Source organism: Pelodiscus sinensis, chromosome 7 (assembly GCF_052426305.1).
Source record: "Pelodiscus sinensis isolate ZL-2025 chromosome 7, ASM5242630v1, whole genome shotgun sequence".
NCBI lineage: Eukaryota > Metazoa > Chordata > Testudines > Trionychidae > Pelodiscus > Pelodiscus sinensis.
In genome coordinates this window covers 70,311,863-70,324,767 of record NC_143058.1, presented here as the reverse complement: position 1 = coordinate 70,324,767, position 12,905 = coordinate 70,311,863, and the positions used below count along the sequence as shown (strand labels likewise).

General features: G+C 40.2%; 1 long non-coding RNA gene across 1 annotated transcript in view; it reads left to right on the top strand.

The window, feature by feature from the left end:
* The window catches only part of LOC142830319 (uncharacterized), a 114,002-nt gene that overhangs the window by 78,880 nt on the left and 22,217 nt on the right, over positions 1–12,905 (top strand). The window contains exon 2 of the long non-coding RNA XR_012905487.2: positions 6,412–6,514. This is a non-coding gene — a long non-coding RNA (uncharacterized LOC142830319). The remainder of the gene's footprint in view (positions 1–6,411; positions 6,515–12,905) is intronic.

Sequence of the window (12,905 nt, the reverse complement as noted above, 5' to 3'; positions counted from 1 at the left end):
ACGCTCTTTGTCTATGGAAGTTTTGTCGACAGTATCTGTCGACAAAACTTCCGTCGACAAAACGCGGTAGTCTAGACATACCCGTAGAGTACTTAAAGAACTAGCTGAAGCAAAGCTGGAACCATTAGTAATTATATTTAAGAACTCATGAAGGAGAGGTGAGGTAGCAAAGGACTGGAGAAAGACAAACAATATCTATCTTTAAAAGGGAAACAAAGAAAATCTGAGGAATTACAGACCAGCTACTCTAACTCCAAGACCTGCAAAGATACTATACAAACTGTTAAACAATCAGTCTGTAATCACCCAGAGAATAATAGGATTATATAAAACAAATCATGCCGAACCAACATAATGTCCTTCTTTGACAGGGTCACTGGCCTAATGGATGAAGGAGAAGCCATATATGGTATATATCTTGATTTTAGTAAATCTTTTGATGAGAGTCCCATATGGCTTTCTCATAAGAAAACTAGGGAAATGTAAATTAGGTGAAAGTACTGTACTATATGATCAGTGCAAACTGCTTGAAAGGCCCTACTCAAAATATAGTTATCAATGGTTCACTGTCAAACTGTGTCCCGGTTAGGACACTCTTCATTATCTTCATTATCTCATGAAACAACTTAAATAATGGTGAGGAGAGTATGATTATAAAATTTGCAAATGACACCCAGCTGGTTGGGAGGGGTTGCAAGTACTCTGGAGGACAGAATTACAATTCCAAATGACCGTGACCAATTGGAGAACTGATTTGAAATCAACAACATGAAATTCAGTGAAGGCCAATGCAAAATACTTCCCTTAGGAAGAAAAAATTAAATGCACAACTTCAAAATAGGGTGTATCTGCCTAGGTGATAGAACTGCTGAAAATGGGGAAAATAAGTTGGAACAGAAGCTGAACGGGCATCAAAAAATAGAAGTGGTGGAGTTGTGAAAAAAAGATACTATTCTATAGTATATTAACAGGAGTATTGCATGTTAGACATGGAAGGTAATTATTCCACACTGCTTAGTACTGACTGAGCCTCAGCAAGAGTACTGTGTCCAATTCTGTATGGCCCATGATATGGACATACTGGAGCGAGTCTAGAGGTCATCCTCAAAAATGATAACAGGTTTAGAAAACTTCATAAGGTTTAAAAGAAACCACGTACTGTTTAGACTGAAGAAAATAAGACTGAGGGAGGATCTAATAAGTTTTCAAATATGTTAAATGTGTTTTATAAAAGATACTAATCAACTGTTCTCCAGGGCCACTGAAGGCAGGTCAAGAAACAAGGGCCTCTTCCAGCCAATTCATTCCCTGAGTGACACACCTGGAGAACTGGGCAAGCTAGGGCCACATCACTACACTTCCTCTTGCTGCTGCCAGTGAGTGCATGGGGGAGGGAGGATTCCTATGGCCAGCATTAGCCCCCCGCCATGGTATTTGGGGGGCATGTGCCCTTTTGTTCCCTCCCTTCCCCTGCACATACCCATTGCCCCTGTCAAGAAGTAATGGGTTTAATCTACAGCAAGGGATTTTGGTGAGATATTAGGAAAAACTTTCTCACTATAAGTATAGGTAATAGATTTCCAACGGAGGTGGTGGAATCTTTAGTTGCTTTTCAGAACAGGTTGGACAAAAAAATGTTTGGTCTATGTTTAATTAGTCCTGCCACAGCAAAATTCCTGAGCCAGAGCCCACAGAGAAATGTGCAGGTATTTGCAAGCACAAGATCCCCACCACCACCACTTTTTTGTGGCAGGGGTAGGGGGAATGGTGCTGGGACAGTAGAGAAATAAAGAGGAATGGAGGCAACGCTGTCTACTTTTGGAAGAAGTGTCCACCAGTTCTGCAATTATAGTGGCGCATACAAATCAGGGTAAAAGGAAACATTATATTCAATTTGATCAGAGATACTTGCAAATGATGAGAGAATATCTACTTCAAATGGAGGTTGCAATCCGACAAATATATATATAATTGTAAAACAACTTTTTGGAGGGATGGAGCGATTTCTATGACCTGTGTTATGCAGGCGAGCAGATTAAATAATTGCTGTGGTCCCTTTTGGTTTTGGAATCTATTAACCTGTCTGGATCCTAAATTCAGCAGGACTATTCACGTGAGTAAAGTTGTGCTCATGCATATGTATGTACATTGTTGGGGGGGGTCTAAGAGAACGTGGTAATATCTTTTATATATTGATATTAAGTGACAAATATACCTGGGTATGTCTACACTACCACCCTAGTTCGAACTAGGGTGGTTAATGTAGGCAACCAGAGTTGCAAATGAAGCCCGGGATTTGAATTTCCCGGGCTTCATTTGCATGTTGCCGGGCGCCGCCATTTTTAAATGTCCGCTAGTTCGGACTCCGTGCCCATGGCTACACGCGGCATGAACTAGGTAGTTTGGATTAGGCTTCCTATTCCGAACAACTGTTACTCCTCGTGGAACATGCAAATTCAAATCCCGGTTGCAACTCCGGTTGCCTACATTAACCACCCTATTTTGAACTAGGGTGGTAGTGTAGACATACCCCCTGACAGGTATGTCACCTGATCAGCCCTCACTTCTTCAAGCCTAGTGCTCCATAGTCAATATATTAACATCATATTATTGTATATAGATCAAATTTTACAAAAAATTATCTTCAAGACCAATACACTAAATATGTTGTAAAGAGCTGTCACCTTGAACCCAATGGTTCCATTTAGAATCATAGAGCTGGAAGAGCCCTCAGGAGGTCATCAAGTCCAGCCCCAGCCCATGTCAGGATCAATCCCAACACCAATTTGTGTGAGGAGCGCTGTTTACATGTGGCAGGATTTGGCCCTCACACCTGAGGCATGAGATTTTCAAAATCTCTTAACATGCTCCCAACACAGCTCCCATTGAAATCAATGTTTGGCCAACATAGAGTTTTCTTGATTTATCCAAGAACCATGATTTTATATAATGCTTAAATACCTCAAAGCAAAAGTGTCTGTTTCAGCTGGATTTATCCCATGTAATGTTACTTTCTTCATTTTTTTATATCTTTAACCACATTTACATAAACATGATTAACAAATGAAATTGGACACAGTGATTTGTAATCACAGCTGTTTAGAAAAAGCTGCAAAATTAAAATATTTAGTTGGAAGCCCACCATTTAACAGCAAATTGAAAGCCTAAACTAGACTCTCTTTAATATAAGTCTTTACAAAATTTTCTATTTTTAACCTTCCATCCTGGGTAGTTTTGCTTCTTTTGAAGTTGTTGATGCTAGAAGGCATTTTCATTCTCAATCGCTGTGGAACATTTAGCATCTTAAAGGAATGATAAACTCAAATTTTGAAGATCATTTTAAATTTCTACAATATCTGCCATAAGACTTTGAAAAAATATCCTCCAAATATTGGTAGGTTTATATACTCCGCTTTCAGGAACACACGAGTGTCTTTCTATTTACGCTGCTTTTGAATTCAGATATTGTATTTGGGCTTCATGTTGCAAAAGTTTAGTGATTTGGTATAATTTCCTTCTGTACCATAGACACTTTAGCTAACACACACTACTTTTCTGCTTTCAACTGAAGTCTTTCAGGCTTCTGCAAATACTTAGGCACATGAGTAATCTCATTAAGTTCAGTGCTGCTACGTGTCAATGCTTTCCAGATTGATGCCCACAGGTGCAGTGTAATTATTCAATCACATAGAAAGGTTTCCATTGTGTAGCACTAAAGTAATGGAGAAACCGTAGTATTATACTACAGGGTCATAGCCTCAAATTTCAATTTTAAGTTTATTTGGAAATAATTTATGTTTAAAGACCAAGCATCTGATTGTCAACTGGATCAATCAGGGTAGCTCCAAAAGAGATAAAAATGGAACGAAGTAGAGGAATAGTGGACAAAAGTGAACTCTTGGAAGACCAAATGGTTGACACTGGAATTCTGCCATTTTATGAGACTTCGCTTCTGTCCAGGTAACTCAGCCCCTGCCAAATGGAGATTTACGCTTTTGGATCAGCTGGGTTGGAATGCTGTAAGAGGCGAGGCACTGTAGTACCTAAAAGTATATATAAAAGTGTGTGATCCTAACTGGTTAGCAGCCTGGGGACTCATTTGTTAAGTTTTACAAACCAAAATGCAGGACCATGCGTGCTCCTTTGTATTTGTGAAATAAATATGTACAGGGAGTCCCATAGCACATGCTTTGTGGTTCACTTCTTAAAATCTATCTGGGTTTTCTGTTTTTATCTACCAGCGTGAAAACATCCTTTGTCTTGGGGAAAAGGTTACAGGTAGTTGGGAGAAGTGGTAATAAGCTTGGGTGATGAAGCAGAGCAGCTATAAGTGCTCTCAATGAAGAGCCGTGGCTTGTGTCACAAGAACGCCTGTTTTGTATCTGTTTTTTTCTACATGAATTCTGCTTTCGAGCAAGACAGGTTTTATTCCAGCAGGTATCCTGGACACAAGGATGTTGAACTATGTCTTAAGGGAAAGAGCTGCCTACGGGGGTACTCTGAGGCTATGTCTAGACTGCAAGCCTCTTTCGAAAGAGAGCGTCTAGACTGCACGTTGAACTTTCGAAAAAGCGGCTTGCTTTTTCGAAAGAAAGCATCCAGTGAGTCTGGATGCTCTCTTTCGAAGAAGCCCTATTTACATTCAAGAACGCCTTCTTTCGAAAGAGGAACTTTCGAAAGAAGGCGTTCTTCCTCGTAAATTGAGGTTTACCGCCATCGAAAGAAAAGCCGCGTTCTTTCGATTTAATTTCGAAAGAACGCGGCTGCAGTCTAGACGCAGGTGAGGTTTTTTCGAAAAGCTACTTTTTTCGAAAAAACCCCTGAGTCTGGACACAGCCTGTGTGAAGACAATTCCTCCTCAGACAATGATTAAGCTTTGCCCAAAGTTAGGTAACAACGTGCCAATGGAGCGGAAGCACACCTGGACCACTATGGGGTGTGCAATGTCTTTTTCTCATGGAAAAAAGGCAAAAGAAATAGACTGTGAAAATAATATATCTGTCTGTATACCACCTCTCACTGAGCAGTGCATAAGCAAAGATAAGAACACAGAAGAATGTTCATATCTCTCTTAGGCACAGCCATCACAGAACAAAAATGTATTGGCATGGAGGGTTACACAGCTGTCAGAGCCAGAGTCCATAAGTGCTTGTTAGCGGAATTCAGTCCAGCATAAAAATCCTGTGTTTCAGTTGAAAATCATTCCATTGCAAGAGTTTTGTCAGCCTGCCTCTAAAAACTCTTTCCCATGTGTCAACAGCATTGATCTTGTAAACTTGCCCAGTAAAATCAAAATTATATTAACTATGGTTCTGCTTCTATATATATGTGTGCGGGAGGGGGGAAAGAAAGCTTCACATGGCTTTTTGCTCAAGTGTTCATTGGCATGCTGCCAATGCCCAGTGCTTTCCATACCACGTAGGAATCTGTGGCAATATTCAGAATCACTGTAATCCTTTCAAATACAACCTTTAAGGTTTGGATGTGTAGTCTTTTTACTAAGAGGATATTGCATACATATAAGATTTACTGGAAACATATGCTTCCAAAAGTATGTATGTGGGGAAAAAAACAATGTAACCTCATTTTTAACGTTTTTCTTATGATTGTGAAACTACAGAGAGCCCCAAATCAGCACCTTCACACATTTGAAAAATCTCATTGCCACATGTAAATAGTTATAGTTTTGTACTCAAGGTAAAGTGTAATCATGTTTGTAATGTGCCAAACTTCAATTATTCAAATTCTAATATTTAAAATAAATGTTTGATATCTAACCATTAAAAAAAAACCTACATAGCTAAAGTTAGCAGTAAGGTGTTTTGACCTTTTTAGATTATGAACCTGATACACTGTATATTAGGGTGTGTCTAGACTACCTAGTTTTATCGACAAAAGTGGACTTTTGCCGACAAAACAATACCAGCGTCTACACTACCGCGGAGTTCTGTCGACATAACGTTGACAGAATTCCGCGGTTTTGTCGACGCTGGTATACCTCATTTTACGAGGCAAAACACCTTCTGTCGACAGACTTCTGTCGACAAAAGGTGTTATTGCCTGTAACGTTGCATCCAGACTACGGAGTTCTGTCGACAAAGCGGCTTGCTTTGTCGACAGAACTCCATGTGTCTGGACGCAAATTGTCGACGGAAGTTTTGTCGACAGTATCTGTCGACAAAACTTCCGTCGACAAAACGCGGTAGTCTAGACGTACCCTTAGCTGAGCACTCTTTCCCATGTGTCACCATCCTTGATTTTTCTAGACTCGCTCAATTCTCCAAAGAGAATTTGTCACTTTACATGGGAAATGTAAAATATTTTTCTTAATGAAAATGGGATCTGTTTGTTGATGTTGTTGAAACTCTAGCACTTGCAGCCTCTGATTTTTATTATTTAAATTATTTTCAGTTCTGTTGTACATCTTCATTGACAATATAAAGAAGAGTGAACAAAAAAGATGAATTGTGATGCAACTAAGCAAACAAAAGGTGGAATCCTGGATCTATTCAAGGTAGTGACAGTTTTGCTGTTAAATTGAATGCGGCTAGGATTTCACCCAGAGTACCTTCCCTATGAACATATAGACCTAATTCTATGAGTTTTCTTCATTATGTCAATTTGCAAGTATACTAGGCTTCCATAGGTACTTCAGTTCCTGTTCTTAATGTCACTTCTTGTGAGATTTCATAGTGATTAACCAAAGACTCTTGAGAGTAAATAGAAAGTTTTTCATTCACTAATTCCAAAAAAGAAGACAGGATATCAATAATAATAATAATAAATTTTGGCTCTTGAACTAAGTTTAGTGAATAACATTAATAACTTAGTTTTCTACTGAAGTAATTGAGCTACTACAGTTGTATAGAGTCAAATCCTCAGTACACAGTGTGTGGCATTTTGCATACAGACTGTCTTCTACTTGGCTATACTCATGTATAAAAAGGAAATCAAAACAAATAATGCATCTTCAGTTTAGTCGTACATAACATTTCATACTAAAACGATCATTTTCTTTTCATTCACCAAAAATGTTTGATAGCAATGTCATATATCCAGGATAGTTAGGATGACTTTTGACACAAAACATGATTTTTTTCATCGTTACTTTAGCCATTAAAGTCATGTGCTATTTACTCCTAAGGGAAAGCTCATGGAAATAAGGGAAGCTGCAGAAAGTTAGGGAGGGCTCAAGCAAGAAGAATAGTACAAAAATAAAATTTTTAGCCATTTTGAATGTATTCACACCCCCTTTTATTAATTTTTATGAACATACATGACAGCAAACTTTGTATTATAACGATGGTGGATGGTGAATTTGGGTCCCATTGATATAGTTACTTTAATCTCCAAAGTTTCCTTTGTGAAGGAAACAAGTCCCTTCAGAATTGTGTAGTTTATAAATGTGATTCTATCACTTCAAGGAATAGAAGCAATCCCTTGTTGCTTAGGTGACTGGTCACACAGATCTGATATCATGTGTTCAAAGGAAAAGCAGTAAACAGTTCATGAGCCACTCAGTCTGAAATATCTTCACCAAAATAACATCTTACAAATTGAACACATTCATGACAATTGCAGTTTGATCATGGCTGATTCCAGGACTGGACCAGGGCAGGATACCGTATATATGTTGTTTAATGACAATTGTTTGTCCATCTTTAAAAGGAGGAATGATGCTGGTCAATGAATCATCAAGAAAATGCCAATGAGGGCTTCCTAGCAGCTTGAAAAGTGTTACTGCTTCTACTTCAACAAACACACAATTCCCAACAATAGAACACACAGTTTCCAACAATAGAACTCTCAGGCTACGTCTACATTACAGCCTATCGGAAGAAGCACAAGTGTCCTGGTGCCCATTCTGTTAATAGCAAGTAGAGCTTTCTTGCAAGAGAGCATCTAATGTACTTTTGCAGTGCGGACGTGCTCTTGCGCAAGAAGTTTTTATGGAGGATCTCTTCTGCAAAAAGCTTCTTGCACAAGCAGCCTGCAGTTTAGACGTAGCCTCAGCGTTTTGCTCTATCACTCCTATTCTCTCACGTCCAGCTATAATTACCAAAGAAATTTCACATTTGTGAAACTCAAACATTAGTGGATTCCACAAGCCAATTTCTGGAGAAATATTAAGGCTTTTAAAGTGGAAGTGTGAGAGAGAACCAAAGAGAAGAATGTTACAGGAAAATTGTGCAGAAAAGTGTTCATCAGTTTCAGCCAGCCCTGCAAAAGGACCTACTAAAGTGATTGTTACATTCCCTACTCATTGCTTTTTCTGTGGAAAATGGGTATGTCTTAAAAGCACAATAATAAACAGATAAATGACATTAATTCTATTTAACAAATAAAGTAAATAATAGCTGACAAAATATTCAAAGAAAAGCAAGGACAAAATTCATAAATCAAGATTGTTAATGACTATTTCCAATACTTGTTAAGATGAAAGATGACACTATCTAGGCTATTTCTCAGCATGATCTGTCATAAACAGATGTCCACTGCCTTGGGTGAACATGTGCAAACTGAGAAGTGTCTACTGAGTGCATCATTAGTTTTCTTCTGTTTTTAAGCCAATGAGACTGTAGAACCAATTAGTCACCTGGTCCTTGCCAAGCTCTAGTTTTATTAACCAACAGTAGAGAAGTATTTAATGAATGAGGGGTAAGAGAAATTTAATCTGATTTTGTTATCCAAATTCAACTCAGTTGAAGAAGGAATTTGCAAATTTCAGAATCCCCCCCCCCCCCCGTTATCTACCTTTATTAGGGTAAAACAGGGCTTCTAATAAACACATATGGTTTGGATATATTTGAAATATAGATATACCTGTGAATCAAACATGCTATAGTCAGGTAAGACACAGATAGGAACAAAGAATAATTCTAAACTCTAACCAAATCTTACTCTGAATGAAATTCTGTTTATATGGACATTTTAACTGCACTCACATTTTTTCTTCTTGGTCATTTCTAAAAAAGGCAGTGGGCCAAATTCTGAGGTTCATGCTAAAATAAAGCCTGAACGGCATAAAAGATAACAAACAAATTACAAATTGTACTTACTAAAGAATGCTATTGCATGGTCAGTGACTATGTGGTGTGACCAGAAGTTTCATGGTGTGATGTAATCACTTATGACACAGAAGATACATCTACACTGCATGATTAGTTCGAAATAGCATGTCTACTCATAGACTCATAGACTTTTAAGGTCAGAAGGGACCATTATGATCATCTAGTCTGACCCCCTGCACAGTGCAGGCCACAGAATCTCACCCACCCCTCCTAGAATAATCCTCTCACCTATATCTCAGATATTGAAGCCTTCAAATACTTCGAAGGCCCCAACATGCAGAGAGTCCTCCAGCTGTGATCTGTGCCCAATGCTACAGAGGAAGGCGAAAAACCTCCAGGGCCTCTGCCAATCTACCCTGGAGGAAAATTCCTTCCCGACCCCAAATATGGCAATCAGCTAAATCCTGAGCATGTGGGCAAGACTCACCAGCCAGACACCCAGAAAGTTCCCTATAGCAACTCCTATCATCCCTCCATTGACCTATTTCCAACTGATAATGAATGGTCAATTAGTTACCAAGATCATGTTATTTCATCCAACCATCCCCTTATCATAGAATCATAGAACTGGAAGAGACCCCAGAAGGTCATCAAGTCCAGCCCCCCCTCTAGGCAGGACCAATCCCATCTAAATCAACCTGGCCAGGGCCTTGTCAAGCCGAGATTTAAATACCTCTAGGGATGGAGACTCCACTACTTCCCCAGTTAACCCATTCCAATGCTTCACTACCCTCCTAGTAAAATAGTTTTTCCTAATATCCAATCTGGACCTCTTCCACCACAACTTGAGACCATTGCTCCTTGTTCTGCCATCTGTCACTACTGAGAACAGCCTTCCCCATCCTCTTTGGAACCTCCCTTCAGGAAGTTGAAGGCTGCTATCAAATCCCCCCTCACTCTTCGCTTCTGCAGACTAAACAGACCCAAGTCCCTCAGCCTCTCCTCGTAGGTCATATGCTCCAGCCCCCTAATCATTTTGGTTGCCCTCCGCTGGACCCTCTCCAATGCGTCCGCATCCTTTTTGTAGTGGGGAGCCCAGAACTGGACACAATACTCCAGATGTGGCCTCTACACTGCAGGGAAGCCTCAAATTAGTCCGAGGCAGGTTTCCCTAATGCAGATGTGCTATCTCAATTTAGAGCCCCAAGAGGCACTGGAGAGGAGGCACTTAGAATGGCCTTGGTGAGGGGATATTTCGAAATAGCAGCAATGGAGCATCGACATATGCCTTATTTCAAAATAGCTATTTCAGAATAGATGTTATTCCTCATAGAATGAGGTTTACAGATTTTGGAATAAGCCATCTGTTATGTCAAAATTATTTCAAATTCAACCGTAATTCAAAACTGTGTAGACACTTGCATGGTTATTTCGAAATAATGCTAGTTATCTTGAAATAACGGTGCAGTGTAAATGCACCCAAAATTACCTGACCCTCTTAAGAACGCAAATGGAGAATATGATGTAGGTGGTGTTTCATCTGCACCTCTTTGAGATTTGAAATGCTGCTGATGGTGAATTGGATGGAATTAAGAAAGTGAAATCTAGTGTGGGTAGCAGAAAAAACTTTCTAACCATGGAAGCTATTAGACTCTGAAAGAATCTTGCAAATCAAGTAACAGAAGATATTTAAATGGCTGTTTTCCTCTTTAAAAATAGTCTGGGTAAAGTCATAGCAAGTGCATTACAAGGAATAATCCTGCATTAGGGGGCAGATGGATATGTGACACATGATAGCTCTTTTCCATCTCTAGTTTCTGTAAATGTATGTTTAGTGTGTGGGATCATAGCATAGCATTGCATGGCCAAAAACAAATAATTCAAAACACAAATGTTCTTAAGAGAAATATTTCTAGTTAGAGGAGTATCGCCCCTCCACCCACACACACACACACACACACACACACACACACACACACACACACACACACACACACACACACACACACACACTTTTGATTTTAGACTTGATAACGTTAGAAGATACTGGGGATAAAAGGAAAGGCATGAAACCAGATTTTCTCCTCGCTTATTCTTGTGAAATCACATTGAAGCTAATGGAGTCGCAAATTATGGCACATGGATAGTATTACAGAATGTTTCTTCCACTACTTCAGAAATGAAATTAAACAGAACTGCCTTACATCTGCAGACATTTTTGCTCTAATGGCTTTAATGGGAGTTGCCTGAGTAGAGAATGAACAACCTGAGTAAGAGCCTTGGGACATAGCCTTAATGAAGAATGCCGTTCTAATGCTGTAGAAAGATTTTTCCCTCATCAGGTCAATGGGAATTTTGCCATTGACTTATGTGGCAGAAGTTTTGAGCTTTAACAAAACTGGAAAATATACTATGCTCAGACAAAGGGGTTTCAAACTGTTTCTTCATCTAGTGTGATGCAGCTCCCCGGTTCTCATAATCCCATGAGTCTTCTCTATTTGGTCACTTAAGGCACATCTACACTAGGAAATTCTTTTGAAATAACTTATTTCAAAATACTAACTCCACAAATAACTATTTTGGAATAGCACGCCCTCTCCACAAGGCAGCATCAAAATAGCACAGAATTATTTTAAAATAGCGTGTCCACACTGATTGGAGCCTGAATCGCATTTAAAGTCCCCAGAAGCACTCTGGGAAGGGTGATAAGAATGCAGAGATTTCCTGTGGCTGCTTGCTGAAGCTAGCTTGGACATGTGCTTCAAGGGGCTCCTCTCTACAGCCATGTCTCACACGTCACTTCTCCACTGGCTCCCCCCTTGCAGGATACCAAGCTCCCGCCATATGCTGTGGTTGCTCTGGCAGCCACCACAGCACTTCCGACATGGAGCCAGAACTTCTGCAAAGCAGTGCCAGGCTCATGGGCCTCATGCTGCTCCTCATAGTGTAGTTTATCCACACTGCCCACATGCTGCTTCAGGATGATAATGACCGGCCTGGACTGGGGGACATCTTCTCCTAGGCCCTGGTGCTCCTGCTGCAGCAAATGACCCTCAATCCCCTGCACACTATGGAACACCAGTTCTAGTGGAGGGAGACCAATTCCGACTGGTGGGAGCACATTTTCCTGTAGTGATAGAATGACCAGAAGTGGCTCCAGAATTCTGCATGTGGAAGGACACCTTCCTGGAGCTCTGCGAATGGCTTGCCCCTGCCTTCAGGTGATAGGACACCCACACACGGCCCACCATCTCCCTACAGAAGCCTTTCTGTTTGTACAAACCACTCTGATTTTTAATTTGGGGGATATACAACAGGGGAGTGACTGAGGGAAGAAACTGAAATGTGGAAGGAGGCAGAACGGGGAAAAGGGAGCAGTGGAGTTGATGGAGTGTGGTCAGAGTGGCCACAAGTGTAACTGTAAGAGGCCTCTGGAGGCCAATTATTTTGTAATAGCAGCAGCCAAATGTCCACACTCACGCTATTTCAAAATACCAATTTTGAAATAAGCATTTTTCTTCATGAAAAGCAGAGGTTATATCGAAATCACCAGCCCTTTATTTCAAAATAACAGGCTTGGCAATGTGGATGCTCTTCTTATTGTTTTGAAATAACTCCCTAGTGTAGACCAGGGTTCTCTGTCTTAGGGTGTGTCTAGACTACCTAGTTTTGTCGACAAAAGTGGACAATACCAGCGTCTACACTACCGCGGAGTTCTGTCGACATGTCGACAGAACTCCGCGGTTTTGTCGACGCTGGTATACCTCATTTTACGAGGCATAACACTTTCTGTCGACAGAACTCTGTCGACAGGTGTTATTGCCTGTAACACTGCGTCCAGACTACGGAGTTCTGTTGACAAAGCGGCTTGCTTTGTCGACAGAACTCCATGTG